Raw genomic sequence first — 22,875 nt, forward strand, 5'->3', positions numbered from 1 at the left:
ACATCAAGGAAAATGATATTTAGTATCAGATTGACATCACATTAACATGGTCTCTTGTCTCCAGAGATTGCTGGGGAAAGTCACCCGGGCTGTTGAGTTTGGTGCAAATCTAGCTTCTTGACATTTAACTCTAGTTCTCCCTTTTTCTAAGGCCAATGAAGCAATCAGAACATTTAAACCTAATGTTTACCTAATGTCGGCATCTTGGGATTTTGTTTTCTATCAAATCTCCATGTATTAATCTTAAATTGGAGCTGATTTTAAAACTGATTGTGTCTGTAGATAAATGTTATTTCCCTCTTTTCTAGAAATATCACTTTTTCCATAAAAGCTGACTAGCAGACAGGAAAGTGACAGCCTATGGACTATATTGTTGAGTATATAGAAAGAAAGTTACAGGGTAATTTACACTCTGTCGCTGTGTTGTCTTTCCTTATTAATTGAAGACATTGAGGTCTTTATATTTTGATGTTTCTTGGTCTATTAAATAAACAGTGGGCTGTCATGTCTGCAGCCAAGATAGTGGTGAAGCCCACAGTGTGTTGGATGGCATAACCTGATTTCTTGCTATACCTACCCAGAAACCTGGTTGTCCCCCTTCATTTTCTGTGGATGTGTTTGGTGGGGTGGGAACACTTTGATATTCTCTTCTCTGAGACTTTGTGAACCCTGCCAAAGAACTCCAAGTGTCAGAGTTCGGATGATTAAATCGTGAGCCTCAAGCCAAGCTTCAAAAGAATCCGAAAGATCTATTAGGAGCAGCAAGTCTGGCACTAATCCACATGAAGCCAACTGGCACATGTAATTTACTATCACATATGACCCTGTTTTCTGACAAATGGCAATCCAATCTCTTCTTGAAAGTCTCAAGTGATGGCGCTCCCACAATTTCCGAGGGCAAGCTGTTGCATTGGTTGATTGTTCTCACTGTCAGAAAGTTTCTCTTTATTTCCAGGTTAAATCTCTCCTTGTTCAGTTTCCATCCATTATTCCTTGCCTGGCCTTCAGGTGCTTTAGAAAATAGCTTGACCCCTTCCTCCCTGTGGCAGCCCCTCAAGTATTGGAAGACCTCTATCATGTCTCCCCTGGTCCTTCTCTTTACTAGACTAGCCAAGCCCAGTTCCTGCAACCGTTCATTGTATGTTTTAGCCTCCAGTCCCCTAACCATCCTGGTTGCTCTTCTCTGTACTTTTTCTAGAGTCTCAACATCTTTTTTATAATGTGGTGAACAAAACTGGATGCAGTACTCTAGGTGTGGTCTTACTAAGGCTTTATAGAGTGGTATTAGTACTTCCCTTGATCTTGATTGTATGTTAATACAACTTAGGATTGCATTAGCTTTTTTGGCTGCTGCTGCACACTGCTGGCTAATATTTAGCTGGTTGTCCACTAGGACTCCAAGTTCCCTCTTACAGTTACTGCTATTGAGCCTGGTTTCACCCAGTCTATATGTGTACTTTTGGTTTTTCTTGCCTAAGTGTAGGACTTTACTTTTCTCTACATCGAATTCCATTTTGTTAGATACGGCCCAGTGTTCTAGTCTGGCAAGATCCATCTGGATCTTGAGCCTATCTTCTTGGGTGTTAGCTATTCCTGCCAGCTTAATAACATCTGCAAATTTGGTAAGTTCCCCTTCTACTCCCTCATCTAAGTCTTTAATGAAGATATTGAAGAGTACTGGGCCTAAGACGGAACCTTGTGGCATCCCACTGCTTACTTCCCTCCATGTAGACTTAGACCCATTAAAGACTACTCGTTGAGTATGGTTTGTCAGCCAGTTGAGAGTCCATCTCGTGGTAGTGCTAAGAAGTAGGTTGTGGTCTACTTTATCGAATGCTTTGCTGAAATCTAAATATATTATGTTGCTATACTGCTCCTTCAAGTTCCCTCCTTCTTATGGCAACTCGGAAACAGGCATAGGAATGCTTTATGAGTTGACACCAAGTGCTTTGAAGGTATAGTTGGTAGTCCCTGAATTTCCGGTTTATCTGAGTAGATTATTGAGAGACTTTGTTTCTTATCACAATGATGGCACATTGATATGTACACCTTGTTCCTGAAGGGAGAATTGATGATTTATTGAGACCCTGGGTGATTGGATAGAGCCACTCCTGCAATAGTCCCCATAGAACAGCCAGCACCTCTTCCTCCTTCTCTGGGAAAGGGAGCACCCCAAAGCAAGGTGACTTTCTGCTGCCCTGCAGGGCAGGTAAGGAAGGCTATCCTGGGGTGCCAAGGGGAAAGGTAAGATGGCAATGGGGCAGGGAAGCTCCAGGCCACCTGTTTTGCCAGAATCCATGTCAGAATCCGGCAGTGAGTATGATTCACCTGGCTTTCAAGGGGTTGTGTGAAGTTTATTCAGCTGCTGGTCCTGACAAGAAGAGTTGGACAAGGCAGGACCAGAGTTTCTTGCACTCCTCTTGGAAGTATAACTGAGTTGCAGTGCCGCTCAGAGGATCAGGTTCAGATCTGGCCAGCCTCAGTCAAGCCTGCTACTTGTGGGACCCTCTTGGTCCACTTTGCAGGACCCCACAGCAGAGCCCACACAACGGCATCATGAGAATGTCTCACTTGGTGGTTGACACTTCTGGATGCCCAGCAGAATTAAATCAAGTGAGCCAAACTGTGTTCTCTTTAATCTGGATTGGGAAGGAATCTTGCTTCCTGGGCTGTGCAGATTCATAAACTGATTTAATCAGCCATGTTCACAGCTAATGTTAATGGTATCCAGATTTTTCCAGGCATTTCTGTAATGGTTTATGCAAACTGGGTGCATCTCACCCTGGCCCTGCCCACAAGCAGTTCAGAAGATTTTCTGGTGATGCAAATGAATTGAGCTTTAGTGGAAACAAATTTAAAACCAGATCCTTCCTTCCATCCCAAAAGGAACCTCTAAGGCAGGGGTCGCCAACCTTTTGGACTTCAGGTACCACCTAACTCATAATTTTAAATCCCATGGACCACTAATATGAGTTTTGACTGATGGTGGCTTGCTGACATTGGTGGGAGAAACAGAGCGAGAGATCCAATCTAACCTCAGAGAGCTGGCGGGGATGTTCTCTCTCCCTCTCCCTCTCCCCCCCTCACACACACATACACACACACACACACACAGAGGTCCCTCACACACATACCCTCCAAGGCAGCCATATTCCTTCACTAACCTGCTTTTCAGCTCCGTTCTCAGGGGGAGAGAGAGAGAGAGAGCGGGTATCCTGCAATCCCAAATAAAGAACGATCGATTGGTAGGAAAATGGGGTGGGGGATTTTCCTACAGAAGTTTTTGGGGGATTTTCCCAGGGTCTCTGCTGCTTCTGCTTTTTCTGCAGAGACCCTGGGAAAACCCCAAAAAAACTCTGTAGGAAAATTCTCCATCCTGTTTTCCTAACAATCAATCATTCTTTCTTTGGGATCACAGAATACCATCTCCAGCTCCCTTCTCAGGGGTGGGAGGGGAGAGAGGGAGATTTTTGGCTTCATGCAAGTAAAGCAGCAGAAACAGCAGAAGTCTTTCTTTCTCTCCTGGAAACTCTGATAGAAATGAGTCTTTGCCAGTGCAGCCTCTTGGAGCAGGATTCCTTGCAGGATCCCTAAGACTAATTTCTGGTGAAGTTTGGGGGAGAGAAAGAAAGACTTTTGCTGCTTTCCTTGTGTGCAGCCAAAAGCAGAAGAAGAAAGAAGCAGAAAGAAGCAGCCCGGTGGCCAGGCCAGGCCCGTGGGGAAAGTTTCCCCCCTCCACCCTTTCCCCCCTCCCCTCATTACCACATGTTGTTTGCAATGCAAGCAACACAAGCCTTATGTTCCTGAGTAGCCTGGATTATTGGCTTTGGGGTGGTGCTTTGGGGGTAACATTTCTCTGCAGACCACCAAAATTTTCAGCAAGCCACTGTCAGTCAAAATTCATATTAGTGATCCACAGGATTTAAAATTATGAGTTTGGTTGTCCCTGAGGTCCAAAAGGTTGGCAACCCCTGGCTTAGTGAACTGGATTTACTAGAGTGTGTAAACCAATTCAAAGCTTGGCATTCAGGCTTCTCCTCCAGGGGAGGCTCTTGGGCAAGTGGGGCCAGCAGCTGCCAAAGAGAGCCAGGCCAGAGAGTCTGCAGGGGCCATGAGGGACCCCCAGGATGCCCCTTCCTCAGAACCCCCCTTGCCTTTTCCTCCCAAGCAATGTGGGATCCCCCTTTGAAGATAAAGGCCCTGCATGGCTTCCCCCAGACCAGGAGCCTTTCCTGGAAACACACAAAGACAAACCAGATGTGATGATCCAGGATAAGTGTTGAGGTAATTCCCCATTAGGAGAATGAGCGCATACAGGGGGACGTATTTGAGAGTAGTGTTTGAATAATACACACACAGTACACAGATACACTGTACAGTAAATGTAGGTTTTTACTTCCAGACAGTTTAAGCAAAGTTCAAGATAAGCAGTCCAAAAGTCATTCACAGGTAAATCAGTCAGTTTTTCAATCCAGGGATAATCCAAATATCAAAGTCCAGTGTCAAAAAAACAGTTCAGTATCAGACTTACATTAAATCCAGAAATAGCAGTCAATTAGAAGAAATGGAGCAACGGCAATACTTTCCAACAGAAGGAAACAGAGATACACTCACACTCTCTTCTGAGACTCAGACTAAACAAACCAGGTTTCTGGCTCCATCTTATGGCCATTTGAGAAACCACACCTAATTACAGTTTTGCATTTTCTTAAAGATAAAGTTTTAAAATGTTTATCCTGGTTTATATATTTCTAACCCAAATACCTGTTAGGTGACTTATATTCCTAACATTCTCCCCTTTTGGGTAAGATAATATATACAACCTTACATTCTAAGTCCATAATCTTCACAGCTAGCCTTATGCTTTATTTATTTTATTTTATTTTATTTTATTTTATTTTATTTGCCAATTGTTTACAAGATAATAAGTATAAGTGTATACATAGTTGTGAATACATGAAATGGGTACATATAAGAAAAATAAAAGAAGAATAACAGAAACAAAAGGACAGGGACGGTAGGCACGTTGGTGCGCTTATGCACGCCCCTACAGACCTCTTAGGAAAGGGGTGAGGTCAATAGTAGACAGTCTAAGGTTAAAGTTTTTGGGGTTTGGGAAGAAACTACAGAGTCGGGTAGAGTATTCCAGACATTGACCACTCTATTGCTGAAGTCGTATTTCCTGCAATCAAGTTTGGTGCGGTTAACTTTGAGTTTGTATCTATTGTGTGCTCTTGTGTTGTTATGGTTGAAGCTGAAGTATTCATTGACAGGTAGGACATTGCAATGTATGATTTTATATACCATGCTTAAATCAGACCGAAGGCAGGCGTAATTCAAGGTTTTCTAGTTCTAGAATTTCAAGTCTGGTGGCATAAGGTATTCTACAACGAGTAGAGGTGGAGAACTCTTCTTGTGAAATATTTCTGGACTTTCTCAATTGTGCTAATATCAGATACGTAATGTGGGTTCCAGACTGATGAACTGTATTCGAGTATTGGTCTAGCAAATGTTTTTATGCTCTGGTTAGTAGTGTGATATTACCAGAGAAAAAGCTACGTAGGATTAGGTTAACAACTCTTAATGCCTTTTTGGCTATGTAGTTGCAGTGGGCTCTAGCACTTAGATCATTAGAGGTGAGTATTCCAAGGTCCTTTACAGAGCTTGGGTCATCAACAAGATCTTGACTATTCAGCTTGTATTTTATTTTCTGATTTTTTTGCCAATATGTAAGACAGAGCATTTATTTGTTGAGATTTGAAGTTGCCATTTGTTTGACCATTCTGATACATAGTCAAGATCTTTTGTAGGGTAGCAGTATTGTCTGTGGTATTGAACAGCTTTACATCATCAGCGAAAAGAACGCAATTGCTCTTAATATGATCACAGAGGTCATTTATGTAGAGTATGAAGAGAGTTGGTCCTAGAACACTGCCTTGGGGACACCACTATTGACAGGTACAGAATTTGATAGGGCGCTCCCAATTTTGACCATTTGTTGTCTGTTTGCCAGGAATGCTTCTATCCAGTTATTCAGTTGTCCAGAGATACCATAGGATTTTATTTTTAGGAGTAGTTTGTCGTGTACCACTGAATCAAAGGCTTTACAGAAGTCTATGTAGATTGCGTCTATTGCTTTGCCCTGGTCGAGTTGTGTCGTCCATATGTTTTTGCAGTGTAAGAGTTGCAGATTACAGGATAGTTTTTCTGAAACCAAATTGTTTATTGGAGAGTAGGTTGTTTGTCTCTAAGTGGAAGATGATGGATTGGTTAATAATTTATTCCATGACTTTACAGGTGACGCAGCATAAGGAGATTGGTCTGTAATTTTCAACTAGGCTTGGGTCTCCCTTTTTGAAGATGGGGATGACTGTGGCTTGTGACCATAGGTTAGGCAAGGAGCTGGTCCTGAAAGATTTTTCAAAGATTATGCTTAGAGGTTTGGCTATGGCAGTGGATAGCTTTTTTAAGAAGTAGGCACATATTCCATCAGGTCCAATAGATAGAGATGGTTTTAGATTGTGTAGTGCTTTTTCAACATTGTCTTCTGTAAAATCGATATGTATTAGATCATTGTTGTTATCTGTGGTACGGCTAGGAAATACTGGGCATGATCCATTGCTGTTTACAAATACTGAGCTGAGGAATGTGTTAAAGATGTTGGCTTTAGTGGTGTCGTCGTTGCAGTCTTTACCATCAGGTCCTATCAAGGGTAGGATAGACCTTGAGTCTTTTCGTTTGTTGTTTACAAAATTGTAAAAAGCACGGGTGGAATTGGTGCTTAGAAGGTTTTCCTCTTGTTTAATGTGATAATTGATGCATTCGGTCTTTATCTGGTGGCATAAATTTTTGTATCGGCTTTTGAAATTGGCAACGTGACCAGATTTGTTTTTCCGCCAGAGTGATCTCTTTTTGGATTGAAGTTTCCTTATTGTTATGGGTAATCTGCTTTTTGTTTTGTTTTGGGAGTTGTTGTTGGTACATATAGTTTGATGACTCTTTTGACTTCAAGTAAAAATATGTTGTAATGGTCTTCAACAGTAATGCATCCAGTGAATGGAGATAGCCAATCAAGGGATGAGAGATCGTTGTCTATAAGATCATAGTTGCCTTTTTGAAGTTACAATTGGGGATTACATCATTGTGGTGATTTTTGTGTGGGCGTATGTTGAGACAAAAGTCAATCATATTGTGGTCACTGCTGGAAAAGTTACCCAATTGTAACTTCTTTAGTTTGTATTCCGTAAATTAAATTCAAACTATTGCAGAAGATGAGATCGAGGCAGTTGTTTAGTCTAGTGTTGTTGGTTACTAGTTGTTCCAGTCCCAGATTTGTAATAGCATTGTAGAAGGTTGTGTGTATGATTTCAGTTGTACATTCATTTAGAGTCCAGTCAATATGAGGTAGATTGAAATCACCAAGAAAGATAAAGGGTATGGGCAGGATGCAGCCCATGTTAGTAATGTATTTAGCTTGTTTACATGTTCGATGTCATAATCAGGTGCTCTGTAACATAGTAAGAATCGAATTGTGATATTTAAGGATAGTTCACAGATGATGGTCTCAGGAAGAGCAAGCTCCTGGGTAACTTGGATATTTTTAGATGTGAGGACTTTTTATAGAAGATAGCAACACCACCTCCTCTCGAATTTCACGATCTGATCGGTAAACATGATAGTCCCTTACTGTGGTAATGGAGTCAGGGAGATGCATTGAGCCATGTTTCACAGACAAATATAATGTCGAATTTAGCCATATTTAGTAGTTGTGGGTGCTCCATCAATGGGGTTTTTGAAGAGGAGATTGGACATCCATTTGTCTGGAACAGAATAGGGTCTTCTGCTTGGGGAGGTGGTCTCTTCCAACTCTATGAAATTCTCTAAGAACTTCATAAACATTGAGGGCTCAGCTCATAGCTAATCTTCACAACCTACTTTAGTGTCACATTTCAGTATTGCACATGGATCAGTTGCAAAGATAGATTGCTAGAACTCAAAAATTTATAGAGCCTTGGGCCTTTGTAAAATGATCTGCTATATTGTTTTCTGACATACAGTATTCTAGCTTAATCATCTTACTTTGCACACATCGTCTCTCATTTAAATATCTTAAATCTGTGTGTTTCATTCTTGTTTTAACAGCAATATTTGAAGCCATCTGTATTGCTGATTGGTTATCTTCGTAAATAACAATAGAATCTTTTACATTAATTCCCATATCAATGAATAATTGCTTATACAAAACTAAATCTGTACATAATAAAGACAAACATGAGAATTCACGCTCCATTGTTGACAAACTTAGATGTTTCTGTCTAATAGATCTCCATCTAACCAATGCTTTTCCCAATAATACAGCAGTACCCGATGTAGATTTTCGTGTATTTATGCCTGTAGCAAAACTTGCATCAGCATATGCAGTCAAATTCAATTCATCTTTTGGCTCCAAATACAATGCATAATGCATTGTCTGTTTCAGATATCTTAACAAACGTTTAGAAGCTTGCCGGTGCCTTTCAGTTGGCTCAGCGTTAAATCTCGCTAATTGATTAATACTGTATGCAATATCTGGCCTTGACCAATTACTGAGATAAGATAAACTACCAATCAAGGACTGATAAATGTTTTTATCAAAAACAGGACTTTGACATCACTATGGCTATACTCCTGGCTCATTGGTATTTTAGCCGGCTTACAAAGTTCCATTTTATAACTTTTTAGTAATTGGTTAATTTTATTTGCCTGTGAGATCTTGTATCCTCCCCTAGTTCTATCTATCTTTAAACCAAGATAATGTTTGATTTCTCCTAACTGATTTATCTTAAATTTCTTTTCCAATAGTGAAATTATCTCAGTACCTTCTTGTTCAGTTTTTTTGATTAATGCTATGTCATCAGTAAATAATAACAATAATGACACTATACCATCACTTTCTCTTTTAACCAAACATGGATCAGCCATGCCAGCTACAAAACCTATTTTAGTTAATTCTTTAACTATACATTGGTTCCACTCATATTCTGATTGCTTTAAGCCATAAAGACTCTTTTTCAATTTCCAGCAATCAGTTGTATTATCATCTTTGATACCTAAAGGTTTCTTTAAATATATAGTGTGTTGCAATGGTGCATGCAGATATGCTGCCTCTGCATCCAAATGATTTACAATGTATTTCTCCTTAGCTGCCCACACTAATGCTGCCCTTGATGTAGTAGCCTTCAGACTAGGTGCAAACACCTCATCATAGTCATTTGCTGTCTGATTGAACCCTTGTGCTACTAACCTGGTTTTATGGGTAACAGTCCCATCTACACCTGTCTTCAGTTTATAAATCCATTTACATCCTATGGCATGTTTACCTGGTGGTAACTTAACATTTTCGTATACCTCCAGTGTTTTTAATGATTCCAGTTCCTTATCCATTGCTTTCTGCCAAGCAGCCTGATCCTTAGCAGGATACAGTTTTAGTTCACTATAGTTACTTGGAACTGTATTCACTTGGCATACAACACTAGCCTGATATCTATCAGGTGGTTGTGTTACTCGGGTTGAACGTCTTGGTAATACAGGGCTTACTGGTGGACTTTCCTGTGCCACTTGCTCCTGTTCCTCTATTTCTTCCTGTCCCTGTTCTCCTACTACCTCCTGTGCTTCCTCTTCCTCTTGAATGGCTATTTGTGGTTTACTGATTTTATCTTTAGGGACTGTTTGGGTGTCAATAATAATATCATTGCTGGATTCCCGTTCCAGTTTATCCCACCCAACGTGCTCTAGAAATTTTGCACTAGCACTACAATAAACATGAGATATGCCTTGATCCCAAAATCTAAATGCTCTATGGTTGGCCTCATAACCCACAAAAAAATAACTTCTTAGCTCTATGTTGCCCTTTCAGTCTTACTTGTGAGGGAATATGCACCCATGCTGGAGCTCCAAATGTGTGTAGGTAACTTAAATTTGGTTTTCTGCCATGCCAATGAGTGAATGGCAATTCTCCAGTTGTTGTGTTACCTACATTGTTTTACACATGGTTACTACACATTATGGCCTCACCCCACAGTGTTTCAGGTAAACCTGAATCAGAAAGCATAGTGCAAGCCATGGCTTGTAATGTTTGCCCTCTTCGTTCTACAAATGAGTTATGTTGTGGTCTGTAAGGTGCAGAACATTTATGCTCAACACCAGCCAATTTCAACATTGTTTGGAATCTTTTATTAACAAACTCAGTCCCATTATCAGTTACTAAAGTAATTACTTTACTTTTCATTTTTCTCTCAGCAAACCTTAGCCAGTTAAAGAAATGTTGGAATGTTTCTGTTTTGTTTTTCATAAGATAGCAGAAACCGTATCGTGAGTAATGGTCCATAATACTCAAAATATAGCAGGCACCTCCTAAACTTGGTTTCTTAGGACCAATTATGTCAGCAAAAACAACCTCTAAAGGTTCTCTGGTCTTAAACCCATTAAGTCTGTTTGCAGGAGTAACCTTACTCTTTTCTTGACTACAAGCATTACAGTGTAAATACTTGCTACAGGGTTTCAATTTTACTCCCTCTGACAATTCAATTGTTTGTTTGAGCATTTTGAAATTAATGTGCCCTAGACATCTATGTAATAAATGTATACATTCATCATGTGGCTTAACATTGTTGTAAACTGAGTTAGCCATCTTCAGCTGATCATCATGTATTACATATAAATCATTTTTTAAAGTAGCAGTAACACTTTTACCCTCTTTCTCTATTATACAGTTATCTCCCCTAAAGGTTACTACATAACCAAGATTAACTAAAGCCCTTATTGATAACAAATTAAATTTCAGTTTAGGTACATATAACATAGTTAAATGTTCGTTTATACAAGAACAATATGCAGTACCTTCACCTGATGCTTTAATCTTCCATCCATTTGCCAATGATACATGTTGTTTACTCGTGGACATCTTTACAAACCTGTTTCTATCTTTAGTAATGCATTGTGATGCTCCACTATCAACAACCCACAAATCATGGTTTGCAGTTGAATTGCTAGACATAGCTAAACTAACATTCTTCTTAGCCTTCTGGTGTTTGCCAGTATTCTGTCCTTTTCTTTTCTTACAGAATCTAGCTATATGTCCCGTAGCCCCACAAGAAAAACATTTCCTAACAGTATAGGCAGTTGAAGATAAATCCTCTTCTTGTGGTTGTTCCTTCCTCAGTTGGTCCCTATCCAGCCGTCTTCTTGCTTCTTCTAACAATCTTCCAGTTATGTCAGTCAATGTGAGTTTATCTCTGGGCAGGACTTCCAGTGAAGATACATAGTCATCATAAATTTCATCCAATGAGGAAAGAATCATGTAAACTTGATGCAGCTCTGAAACTGTCAGTTCTTTTTCATGTAGCTCTTGAAAAGTTCTTTTCATGAAGTTTAAATGAGCTAACATATCTCCACCTTTTAGAAGACATGCTCTAAACAGTTTACGTGTAAGATGTATGTGTGCACCTACACTGTCACGAACATAAATCCTCTTCAAATTCTCCCAACACCTAGCAGCAGACTCTTCTCCATGAATATGGACTAGCTGCTGGTCACTCAGTGTTAGTCCAATTATACAAAGAGCTCGTTCATTGTTCTGGTTAAAGTCAGCAAGCTTCTTGGCATCATCCTCATTTTCTGGATCCCAAGCATTTACATCCGGTGGGTCTTGAACTACATTCCATAAATCTTCTCTATGTAGAAGTAGACTGCACTTCATAGACCAGGAAACATAGTTTGTTCCATCCAACCGGGTTATCAGTGATAGATATGTTGAAGTGACTTGTGCCATCTTTACCAGGATAGTAACCCACAATTAAACAGTAAACAACTGTCTGTATACAGTACTGCGCATTCACACTAACTCTCAGTTATCTGAGCCTGGTATGGTCTGGGCCCAAAACCAGTGTTGAGGTAATTCCCCGTTAGAAGAATGAGTGCATACAGGGAGACGTATTTGAGAGTAGTGTTTGAATAATACACTCACAGTACACAGATACACTGTACAGTAAATGTAGGTTTTTACTTCCAGACAGTTTAAGCAAAGTTCAAGATAAGCAGTCCAAAAGTCATTCACAGGTAAATCAGTCAGTTTTTCAATCCAGGGATAATCCAAATATCAAAGTCCAGTGTCAAAAAACAGTTCAGTATCAGACTTACATTAAATCCAGAAATAGCAGTCAATTAGAAGAAATGGAGCAATGGCAATACTTTCCAACAGAAGGAAACAGAGATACACTCACACTCTTTTCTGAGACTCAGACTAAACAAACCAGGTTTCTGGCTCCATCTTATGGCCATTTGAGAAACCACACCTAATTACAGTTTTGCATTTTCTTAAAGATACTGTTTTAAAATGTTTATCCTGGTTTATATATTTCTAACCCAAATACCTGTTAGGTGACTTATATTCCTAACAATAAGGCATGAAGGCCACACAGCCAGCTGAGAGTTCACACTCCCCTTTGATGCTCCAAATTTTCTCCCAAATGCTCCCATGTTCTTGGCAAGTCTCAGAGCAAAACACGCGGACACACACAGAGCAGCCTCGAGCTGCGCACAATTCAGCAAAGCAAAGGAAAGCACAGGAAAATGAGTCCACAAACCATGGAACACACAATGAGTCCATCAAGCAAGGAAGGAAGAAGCCCTGAGTCCACAAAGTAAGGCACTGAGTCCATGAAGCAAGGAAGAAGCAAGCAGCCCTGCAAACTCCAAATATCTGTACCGGCACACCAAACTCTACAAATTCAGCATTTGTTCCTGACAAGTCCCCCTCCCCACAGCATCTCCTTAAATCTCAGTCCCCAGGAGTGTCTTGTGAAGAGGGCCGGGCTTCTCTCTTCCCAAATAATCAGTTCACCTTGTGCTGTTCCCACCTTCATGCTCGGGGATCAGGAGGAGGAGGTCCTTGCTCATTGCCTGAGCTCAGTCGCTTCTCATTTCCACTGCTTGCCCTCTCTCGGGCATCCCGCCTCCATTCCTCCCTGCTAACAAGCCATCCCAATCTTCAGTAAATACAGATAAATGGGGACAATAAAACAGGGGTGGTAGGTATACTGGTGCGCTTATGCATTCCCCCTTTAAGGACTTCTTGAATGGGGTGAGGTCCATGGAAGACAGTTTGTGGTTGAATCTGTAAGGGGTTGAGGCTGTAACAATGGAGTCGGGTAGGGCGTTCCAGGCATGGACCACTCTGTTGCTGAAGTCATCTTTTCTGCAATTGATGTTGGAGCGGTTTACCTTGAGTTTGTATCACTTGTTTGCAATGTATTATTGTGGTTGAAGCTGAAGAAGTCATTTACAGGCAAGATGTTGTAGCAGACAATTTTGTGAACTATGCTTAGATAGGACTGTAGGCGGCGCAGTTCTAGATTGTCCAGGCCCAAAATTTCAAGCCTGGAGGCATAGGGAATTCTATTGTGAGTGGAGGAGTGGAGTACTTTTCTCGAGAAATACCTCTAAACTCACTCAATTGTATTAATGTCCGATATACCATGTGGGTTCCAGGCAGATGAGCTGTATTCAAGAATTGGTCTGGCAAAGGTTTTGTATGCCCTAGTTAACAATTCCATCTTGCCGGATTTGCTAAATAATTTGCTAAATATACTGCATTTCTGAAACAGAATAGCAGATTAATTGTACCAACTGTCAGGAATTTTCTCCTTAGCTATAGATTAGTCCAAAATCTATAAGTTACTTACTTTCCAGACAGTAAAAAAAAAAAAAATAGAAAAAAGCAAGGAAGAAAGCAAATATATATATATATATATATATATATATATATATATATATATATATATATATATATATATATATATATATATATATATATATATATATTGGATCTTTGGTTATTCGGGTTCTCTCCCGCGTAAGATTCAAAGTATCTAGGCAACGTTTCGGCGAGGTCCCACTCGCCATCTTCAGGCTGGTGCTTTCGGCTTAGTGCCAGTGCAAGCAGTGTGTGACCGGAGCTGCCATCTCTCTATATACAAGTGGTGAGGATGGTGTGCTGGGCTGGTTGGCTGTGCTGCAGCCTCTTGATTGGTTGATGGAGTTGATGTTGGTATAATGGGCTGTGTAATGGCCTTTTGTTGTAGAGATATCCTGGATCTTGTGCTGTCATCTCCTGGGTCGTTAGCCTCTTGTGTTTTAACGGTTTGGGTAATGGGTTGTGTGATGGGCTTGTGAGTTCTTTTGTTGTGGTATCCTGGGTCTTGCGTTGTAATCTCCTGGGTCGTTTGTGTTTTGATCTCTTTTCCATTAGCCTCCTGTGTAGTAACAGCTTGGGTAATGGGTTGTGTGATGACCTTGTGAGATTTATTGCTGTGGTATCCTTGGTCTTGTGCTGTGATATCCTGGGTCATTTGCTGTGTTGTGACTTCTTGAGTTCTTGAGGTGTAATTTCTTGAGTTTTCTGATGTGATGTCCTGAGCGGGTGGCTGTGATGTAGCATTTTGGGTTTTTAATATGGCTTTGAGTTTGGGGTCTGGGTCTGTGTTCGTTTGGCTTCGAGTTCGTGGTGCGTGCCACATCTTCATGGTGGGGGTCAGTTCGCTTCATGTATGGTTCAGAGGAGTTTGAAGTGGATAGTGATGCAGCTGCAGTGCGGCTTCTGGTCTGTGGTCGTGTCTCATCTTCTGTGTGGGTGTGAGTCTGATTTTTACGTGGAAGTGTGGTGGTGGCATCTTGTGTGGCCCTCATGGGTGTGGGTCTGGTGTCATTTATCATGTTGGGTACTCGTCTGTTCATGAGGGCGGGTTTCCAAATGGCTGGTAAGCGGGAGGTGTCATCTCTTTTATTCATGCTGTGTGGGCGTTTTTCTATCTCTATGGCTTCTCTGATTATTCTGCTGCTGTGGTGTTCAGTTTTGGCGATAGTTCTGGTATTTTTAAGGTCAATCTCATGTCCTGTGGCTTTGAGGTGTTGGACCAGGAAGAGGTTGGTTCTTCTTTTTTGATTGAGTTCTTATGTTCTTCAACGTGCACTTATTCTTCTGTTAGTTTGTCCAATGTATGTGGTGAGGCAGGCAGTGCAGGGATTTCATATACTCCTTGGTTTTCTAACTCGATTTTGTCTTTAGGGTTTCTTAGGATGGTGGATATTTTTCTGTTTGTGCAGAATGCTGTTTTAATGTTGTGTTTTTGGAGGATCTTGCTGATTTTGTCTGTAGTGCCTTTTATATATGGGAGGAGGGCTTTGCCGTTCTCTTGTTCTCTGTCTTGGATTTTGGTTGGGGTTTCTTTTGGATTAGGTGGGTGATCTTCTTTCTTTGAAATCCATTGGCTGTTAGTACGTTGGTGAGAGTGTTTAGTTCGGTTTTTAGTTGTTGTTCATCAGCTAAGCATTTTGTTCTGGAGATGAGTGTCTCAGCTACGGAATTGATCTGTGCTGGGTGGTGGTGTGAGAGTGCGTGTAGATAGCGGTTTGTATGTGTTTTCTTTTGGTAGATGGTGTGTCCTAGGGAGCCATTGGGTTTTTGTATACCAAGACATCTAGGAAGGGAAGTTGATTGTTAGCTTCTGTTTCCATGGTGAATTGTATTTTGGGGTGTAGGCTGTTGAGGTGTGTGAGGAAGTTGTTCAGTTTTTCTTTCCCGTGTGGCCAGATTATGAAGGTGTCATCTACGTATCTGAGCCAGAGTTTGGGTTTGTGATCATATTTTTCTAGAGCTTGTGTTTCAAAGTGTTCCATGTAGAGGTTTGCGATGACAGGTGAGAGGGGTGATCCCATGGGTGCTCCTTCTATTTGTTTGTATTTTTGTCCATTGTAGGTGAAGTATGTATTGGATAGACAGTGGTTGGTCAGATCTAGGATGTGCTTGGGGGTTGTATTTGTTTTGGATGGCTGTCAAGGCTTCTTTTATTAGCACTTGGGTGAAGAGGGATATGACATCGAAGCTAACTAGTAGGTCGCTGGGTTGTAAGTTTTGTTTCTTTATGCTCTCGATGAACTGGAATGAGTTTCTTACATGTGAGTTGATGGATTCTGCATAGGGCTGTAGTTGTTTGGTGAGAAATTTGGCTAGGTTTTGTAGAGGTGAGCCTATGGAGCTGACTATTGGTCTAAGTGGAGTTCCTTCTTTGTGTATCTTGGGGAGACCATAAAGCTTAGGGCATCTGGATGATTTCTCTCTGGGTATGATTCTTTGCTGGATTTCTTCACTGATGGGGGAGGCTTTTATTTTGGATCTGGTGGTTTTTTCTAGGTAAACTCAATCAAAAAAGAAGAACCAACCTCTTCCCTGGTCCAACACCTCAAAGCCACAGGACATGAGATTGACCTTAAAAATACCAGAACTATCGCCAAAACTGAACACCACAGCAGCAGAATAATCAGAGAAGCCATAGAGATAGAAAAACGCCCACACAGCATGAATAAAAGAGATGACACCTCCCGCTTACCAGCCATTTGGAAACCCGCCCTCATGAACAGGCGAGTACCCAACATGATAAATGACACCAGACCCACACCCATGAGGGCCACACAAGATGCCACCACCACACTTCCACGTAAAAATCAGACTCACACCCACACAGAAGATGAGACACGACCACAGACCAGAAGCCGCACTGCAGCTGCATCACTATCCACTTCAAACTCCTCTGAACCATACATGAAGCGAACTGACCCCACCATGAAGATGTGGCACGACCACGAACTCGAAGCCAAACGAACACAGACCCAGACCCCAAACTCAAAGCCATATTAAAAACCCAAAATGCTACATCACAGCCACCCGCTCAGGACATCACATCAGAAAACTCAAGAAATTACACCTCAAGAACTCAAGAAGTCACAACACAGCAAATGACCCAGGATATCACAGCACAAGACCAAGGATACCACAGCAATAAATCTCACAAGGTCATCACACAACCCATTACCCAAGCTGTTACTACACAGGAGGCTAATGGAAAAGAGATCAAAACACAAGCGACCCAGGAGATTACAACGCAAGACCCAGGATACCACAACAAAAGAACTCACAAGCCCATCACACAACCCATTACCCAAGCTGTTAAAACACAAGAGGCTAACGACCCAGGAGATGACAGCACAAGATCCAGGATATCTCTACAACAAAAGGCCATTACACAGCCCATTATACCAACATCAACTCCATCAACCAATCAAGAGGCTGCAGCACAGCCAACCAGCCCAGCACACCATCCCTCACCACTTGTATATATAGAGATGGCAGCTCCGGTCACACACTGCTTGCACTGGCACTAAGCCGAAAGCACCAGCCTGAAGATGGCGAGTGGGACCTCGCCAAAGCGTTGCCTAGATACTTTGAATCTTACGCGGGAGAGAACACGAATAACCAAAGATCCACATACAAATACCATAAGAACCTCAGAAAACAAATATATATATATATATATATATATATATATATTTGGCACACTAATGTATATATATATATAATAACTAATAATAACTAATAACTAATAATAATAATAACTAATAACTAATAATAACTAATGTATATATATATATATAATGTATATATATATATATAACATATATATATATAATGGCACACTAGGACACACCATATACCAGAAGAAAACCCACACCAACCGCTACCTCAATGCCCAATCCCACCACCACCCAGCACAGATAAACTCCGTGGCTAAAACACTAATTACCAGAACCAAACGCCTGGCAGACAAGACACACATTAAGACTGAACTATGCACCCTGACTAAAGTACTGACAGCCAACGGCTTCCACAAAAGCAAAATCACCAGCTTGATCCACAAAAACACACTGAAACATAATAGAGACCCAGAAGATGAACAGACCTATGGAACAGCTGTCCTGCCCTACATAAGAGGTACTACAGACAAAATTAGTAAGGTACTACACAGACATCACATCAGGACTGCCTTCAAAACAGACAGAAAAATAGCAGCCATCCTTAGCAACCCCAAAGATAAAATTGACCTGGAAAACCAAGGCATATACGAAGTCCCCTGTGCATCATGCCCGGCCACATACATTGGACAGACCAATAGAAGAATAAGCACCCGCCTGGATGAACACAAAAATGCAGTCAAAAAGCTGGAACACACTTCCTCACTAGTCCAACACATGGAAGCCACAGGTCATAGCATCAACTTCAATGGCACCAAAACCCTGGCCACTATAGAAAACCCTAATCACAGAATCATCAGAGAAGCCATAGAGATTGAAAAAAGACCAGAAAGCATGAACAGAAGAGATGATTCCACCAGGCTGTCAATCATTTGGAAGCCTGCACTCACAAACAAAAAAATCTCCACACCACAAGCCAGGCAAACACCTGGGCACAAACAGATCCCCCTGATACCTCCAGCTCAAACACACCCCAACCAGGCACCCAGATGAAACCCAGCTTCCTAACTAATGATAGCCGTCCATTTACCCGAAGCCAAGCTGCACTAAAGGCCTCCATTAAAGCAACACAATGCTGCCAGCCAATCAAGATACAAAAAGAGCCAAAAACAGACAGAAGATATTAGAGACACCAATCAAGCAGAACACAGCAAACTCCGAGACCAATAAACACAGACCAAGACTCCCAACCAATCAGGATGAAGAAAAAACCATTCTGGCACAGCAATAGGCTGCCCCAAATTCAAATCTGAAACTACTGTAAAAGTCTGACTCACAGACGGACACAATACAGAAGCCTGATGATGGCAGATGAGATTCTGCTGAAACGTTGCTACAACTTTAAAAGAACTACAATGACGTGGGAAAATACCCGAACCAAGCCGAACACCATATATATATATATATATATATATATATATATATATATATATATATATATATATATATATATATATATATATATATATATATATATATATATATTCTGAGGTTCTCGCGGTATTTGTATGTGGATCTTTGTTATTGGGTTCTCTCCGCGTAAGATTCAAAGTATCTAGGCAGCGTTTGGAGGTCCACTCGCCATCTTCAGGCTGGTGCTTTGGCTTAGTGCCAGTGCACTAAGCCGAAAGCACCAGCCTGAAGATGGCGAGTGGGACCCGCCGAACGTGCTAGATACTTTGAATCTTACGCGAGAGAACCCGAATAACCAAAGATCCATATATATATATATATATATATATATATATATATATATATATATATATATATATATATATATATATATATATATTTTTGCTCTGGCTGGCAATGCTGATGTCAACTCATAAAACTCATTAAAGCCAATAAAACATAAATAATACATGTTTCTAATCACAATAAAATTATAATTAAAAGGATGAGGAGGAAGGGAGCAAGATGTGAAGTGGGAGAGAAGGGATACTCTCTTAAGCCATGAACCACTTCCAGTGTCACACACTTGATCCAGAAAAGCAGGCAACTGGCACACAACACAAAGTTGTGCAACTGCTCTTTGAACAGAAGTTCAGAGTTCTGGAGAACACCAAAGTTGTGGATAATGCAACCCCATCTAGAACTAAATTTCCAGATCCTGAAGATCCATGCAACTGAAGCCATTTGGTCTTGTCAGGGTTCAGCCAGAGCTTCTTGTCCCCCATCCCTACAATTTTATTCCCTGAAGGATTAAATTGGCCAAGCTGTTGGCCCTTTATAGCAAACGTAGGTTGAGAAGGTTCCTCTCCTTCTCTTTCTTTCCTGGATCCTCATTGGGACTCCCTACCTGCCATGGCTGCAGCCTTGGCCCCCCCAACTTCTCTTGGCTCTTCTTGCTTCTCCTTCTGGATCTGGAAGAATATGCTGCTTTCAAGGCATAGGCCAGATTCCTGATAACGCTGTGCAAATGGAGGTGAAATGGGATCCATATACTCCTGCTTTCCTCTCCAGGGTCTAGTGGTGCTTCCTAAGTGCATCTTTTCTGACCTTTAACAGAAGAAATGTGCTTTGAATAGGAACATTGAAAAGACCGATTTCCTTTCCACAAATAGATTGTGTTCAGAATCTTCTGGCCTTGCTTTTTCCTGAGAAGCAAAGCTCCAAATACTATGGACATAGTTGTAAAGATTCTCCCATCCCATTACCAAATACTAGATGCTTTCCATGATCCAGACTTTCCCTTCAATTGGCCCTGGCACACCTTCAAATGTTAACTGCAAAGTATGGATTCTGAACCAGACGTTAACAGTTTCTATGTAGTTCACAAAGACATTGTCTCCACTTAGAGACGGCATCCCAGAGGGGTGTTGTATATCCGATTGCTGAGAACTGTTGTGATATCACCACACAAATCCCATTCCTGACCAGCATAGGAGTAAAAGTCCTCATGAAACTCTCTCCCTCCTCTGTGTCTGAAGTAAAGAGCCCAATCAAGGTCCATCTGAAATGGAGGAGCAGTTGGACAATTGCTGGATACGTGACCCCTTTTGGGGGGAGAATCCGGTGGAAAAAAGGAAAACTATTTTTGTCACTGAGAGCCTCTGCAACAATTGCATCACTGATCTGCAAAAGCAATGAAGAATGCTATGCTATATTTGCGGGCAGGTTGAGTCCAAAAATACAGATTTTAAAATAGATTTTAATATATCCAACTTGCTACTCATGAATTTCTTAGAATGATTCATTATTAACTAAGTGCTAGTTGCAGGATGTAAAGCATAGAATGATAGCAAGACTGTACATAAAAATAAAGAAAAAACAACAACTTAAGTTAAAAAGAATAAATATATTTCTACATCATGTTAATGGTAAAAGGAAACCAGGCTGTCAAGGAACTTGGTAGCTGGACACCATCAACACTGACATCAGACAGAAGTTAGAGCAACTGAAAGAAGCAGTACAAGATCAAAAGATATGATGAAATCTGGTCCATAGAATCACCAAGAATCAGACACATCATCATCATCATCATCATCATCATATCATCGACCTACATATGCAAATCTCAACTGAACTATTTTGTCAGATAAATATCTTTAGTATATGTTGTTTTTTTAATTCTGACTACACAGGAAATATAGGTTTATTTTAATGCAAGGATCATAATAGAACATTATGTTGTTGTCCAATTGTACAGTCTAAGATAATTATCTCTCTCTTCCTTATGCAACTGAAGAATGAATAAGAATGTTATTTATTTATTTTTATTCTGGAGCCCTTCAAATGAAAGCATGTTTTGTATCAGGGATTTAGTTAAATCTACCCTAAGTAACCATTGTGTCCAATTGCTGAAATCTTGAGATAATATCACCCTAAAATATTTTTGCTTTGAAATACTTGGCAATTTGGAAGGTCCATTTGTAGAGACTCATCAATTTTAATGTCCCAACCTTAATGAGGATGGCCATATCTTTCTCTACTTTGATATCCCGGATTCTTTGTGCAGTAATCTTTTTAGCTCATTCTGCAGTTGTGAAAAACACAAAGATACCAAAACTCCTGATACAATTGGTCAGTTGTGTTTAATTAAAATTTTGTTTGTCTACAAGACAAATTTTGGCATTCTCTCCTTTTCCATAGCTTTAATTTTAGACTACTAAATATACTTCTGGATTTTAGACAAAGAACAAAGTACATATTTAAATAAATACTTTAAATAATTTAAATAAATTTAAATAAATTGGCAAATAAAATAAATAAATAAAATAAAATAAATAAATAAAACATACATTCTGAAATCAACCCTGAAGACAACAGCTGAAGTTCTTTGATCCACCTATAAGATACATTTCAAATTTTGTGATTTTGGTCTAGCAGTGATACATTTTAAGTACTAAATATTAGTTCTACATAAGAGCATTTTGGTAACCTTGGCATTATAGACTGTAATACAATGGGATATGTTTGTTTTTTTTAATTGAAGGAGCAAATTCACTTAACCCTTTGTTCTAAATAAGCTCTTTTGATGAAGGGAGAAGTTAGATCCAGTCTCAGAGAAAACTACTCCTAGATAAGAAAACATGTTAATTCATTCTATTGGCTCATTGTGAAACAGACATTTATTGCTACAACGTCATTTCCAAAGAACAAGAAATTGAGTTTTATTTATTAATAATGTTAGAACTGATAGAGGAGAATATGTGTAGCTCAAAGTTGAAATGTGAGGTACTTGGTGTTCTCTGAGCTTGATTGTTTTCTTATAGATTTTTCATTACCAAACTAGGTAATTTCATCTATGCTAGTAGGGAGTGAGTTTTGCTCACATTTTTTATTCTTATTCAGTGTGGGTGGAAGAAGACTTGCTAGTTGCTTGGTTGGGCATTATTTTGACAAGTACAAACACACTACAGCAACCCTGAACATCACAAAAAGGAAACAGATCAACTATACATTTTCCAACAAAGTAGATATCCAAGCAATTTCATCAAAAAGTTACTTACCATTCAATCTAATATAACACAATTAACACAAGCTGAAAAGGATAACACTGCTGTCCATCAAAAACATCTCAGAATCCACCAACAAACCACATGATATCATTGCAGCAAAGAAACCAACTAAAGCCCACCAAAACATCCTAGGTAAGGAGTCATCTACAACATATAGAGTATAAGGACTATGGCAGCCTCTATGTAGGACAGAGAGGCAGAAGGCTAGCAGAATGTATCTATAAACACCAACCAGCAGTCAAAAGACCCTCTGATTGGACACAAAGGCTCTGTCATGCCCCTGTTGGAATCTGATTCTGAGGGGGATGTCAAGCAGCTGACAGGGAGTGGGAGTGTGGCTCTGGTGGCTGTGGAAGAAACTGGGGAAAGGCACAGTCCAGCTGGGCATTCAGAAGAAGACCCAGAGCCACCCCCTCTTCATCCTAGGGCACACAGGGAGGAACGAAGAAGGGAACAATGTGAGTTATGGGGGTTATGGGGGAGAAAAGGGCTCTGATTCCCTTCATTAGCT

General features: G+C 40.4%; 1 pseudogene; it reads left to right on the plus strand.

Moving 5' to 3' along the window:
- LOC148131975 (vomeronasal type-2 receptor 26-like) overlaps positions 1 to 22,875 on the plus strand; it is a 234,877-nt pseudogene that overhangs the window by 126,758 nt on the left and 85,244 nt on the right.

This window comes from Notechis scutatus, chromosome 2 (genome assembly GCF_049901735.1).
Source record: "Notechis scutatus isolate UNSWTSFEM ecotype Mainland chromosome 2, rNotScu1.2, whole genome shotgun sequence".
Taxonomy (NCBI): Eukaryota; Metazoa; Chordata; class Lepidosauria; order Squamata; family Elapidae; genus Notechis; species Notechis scutatus.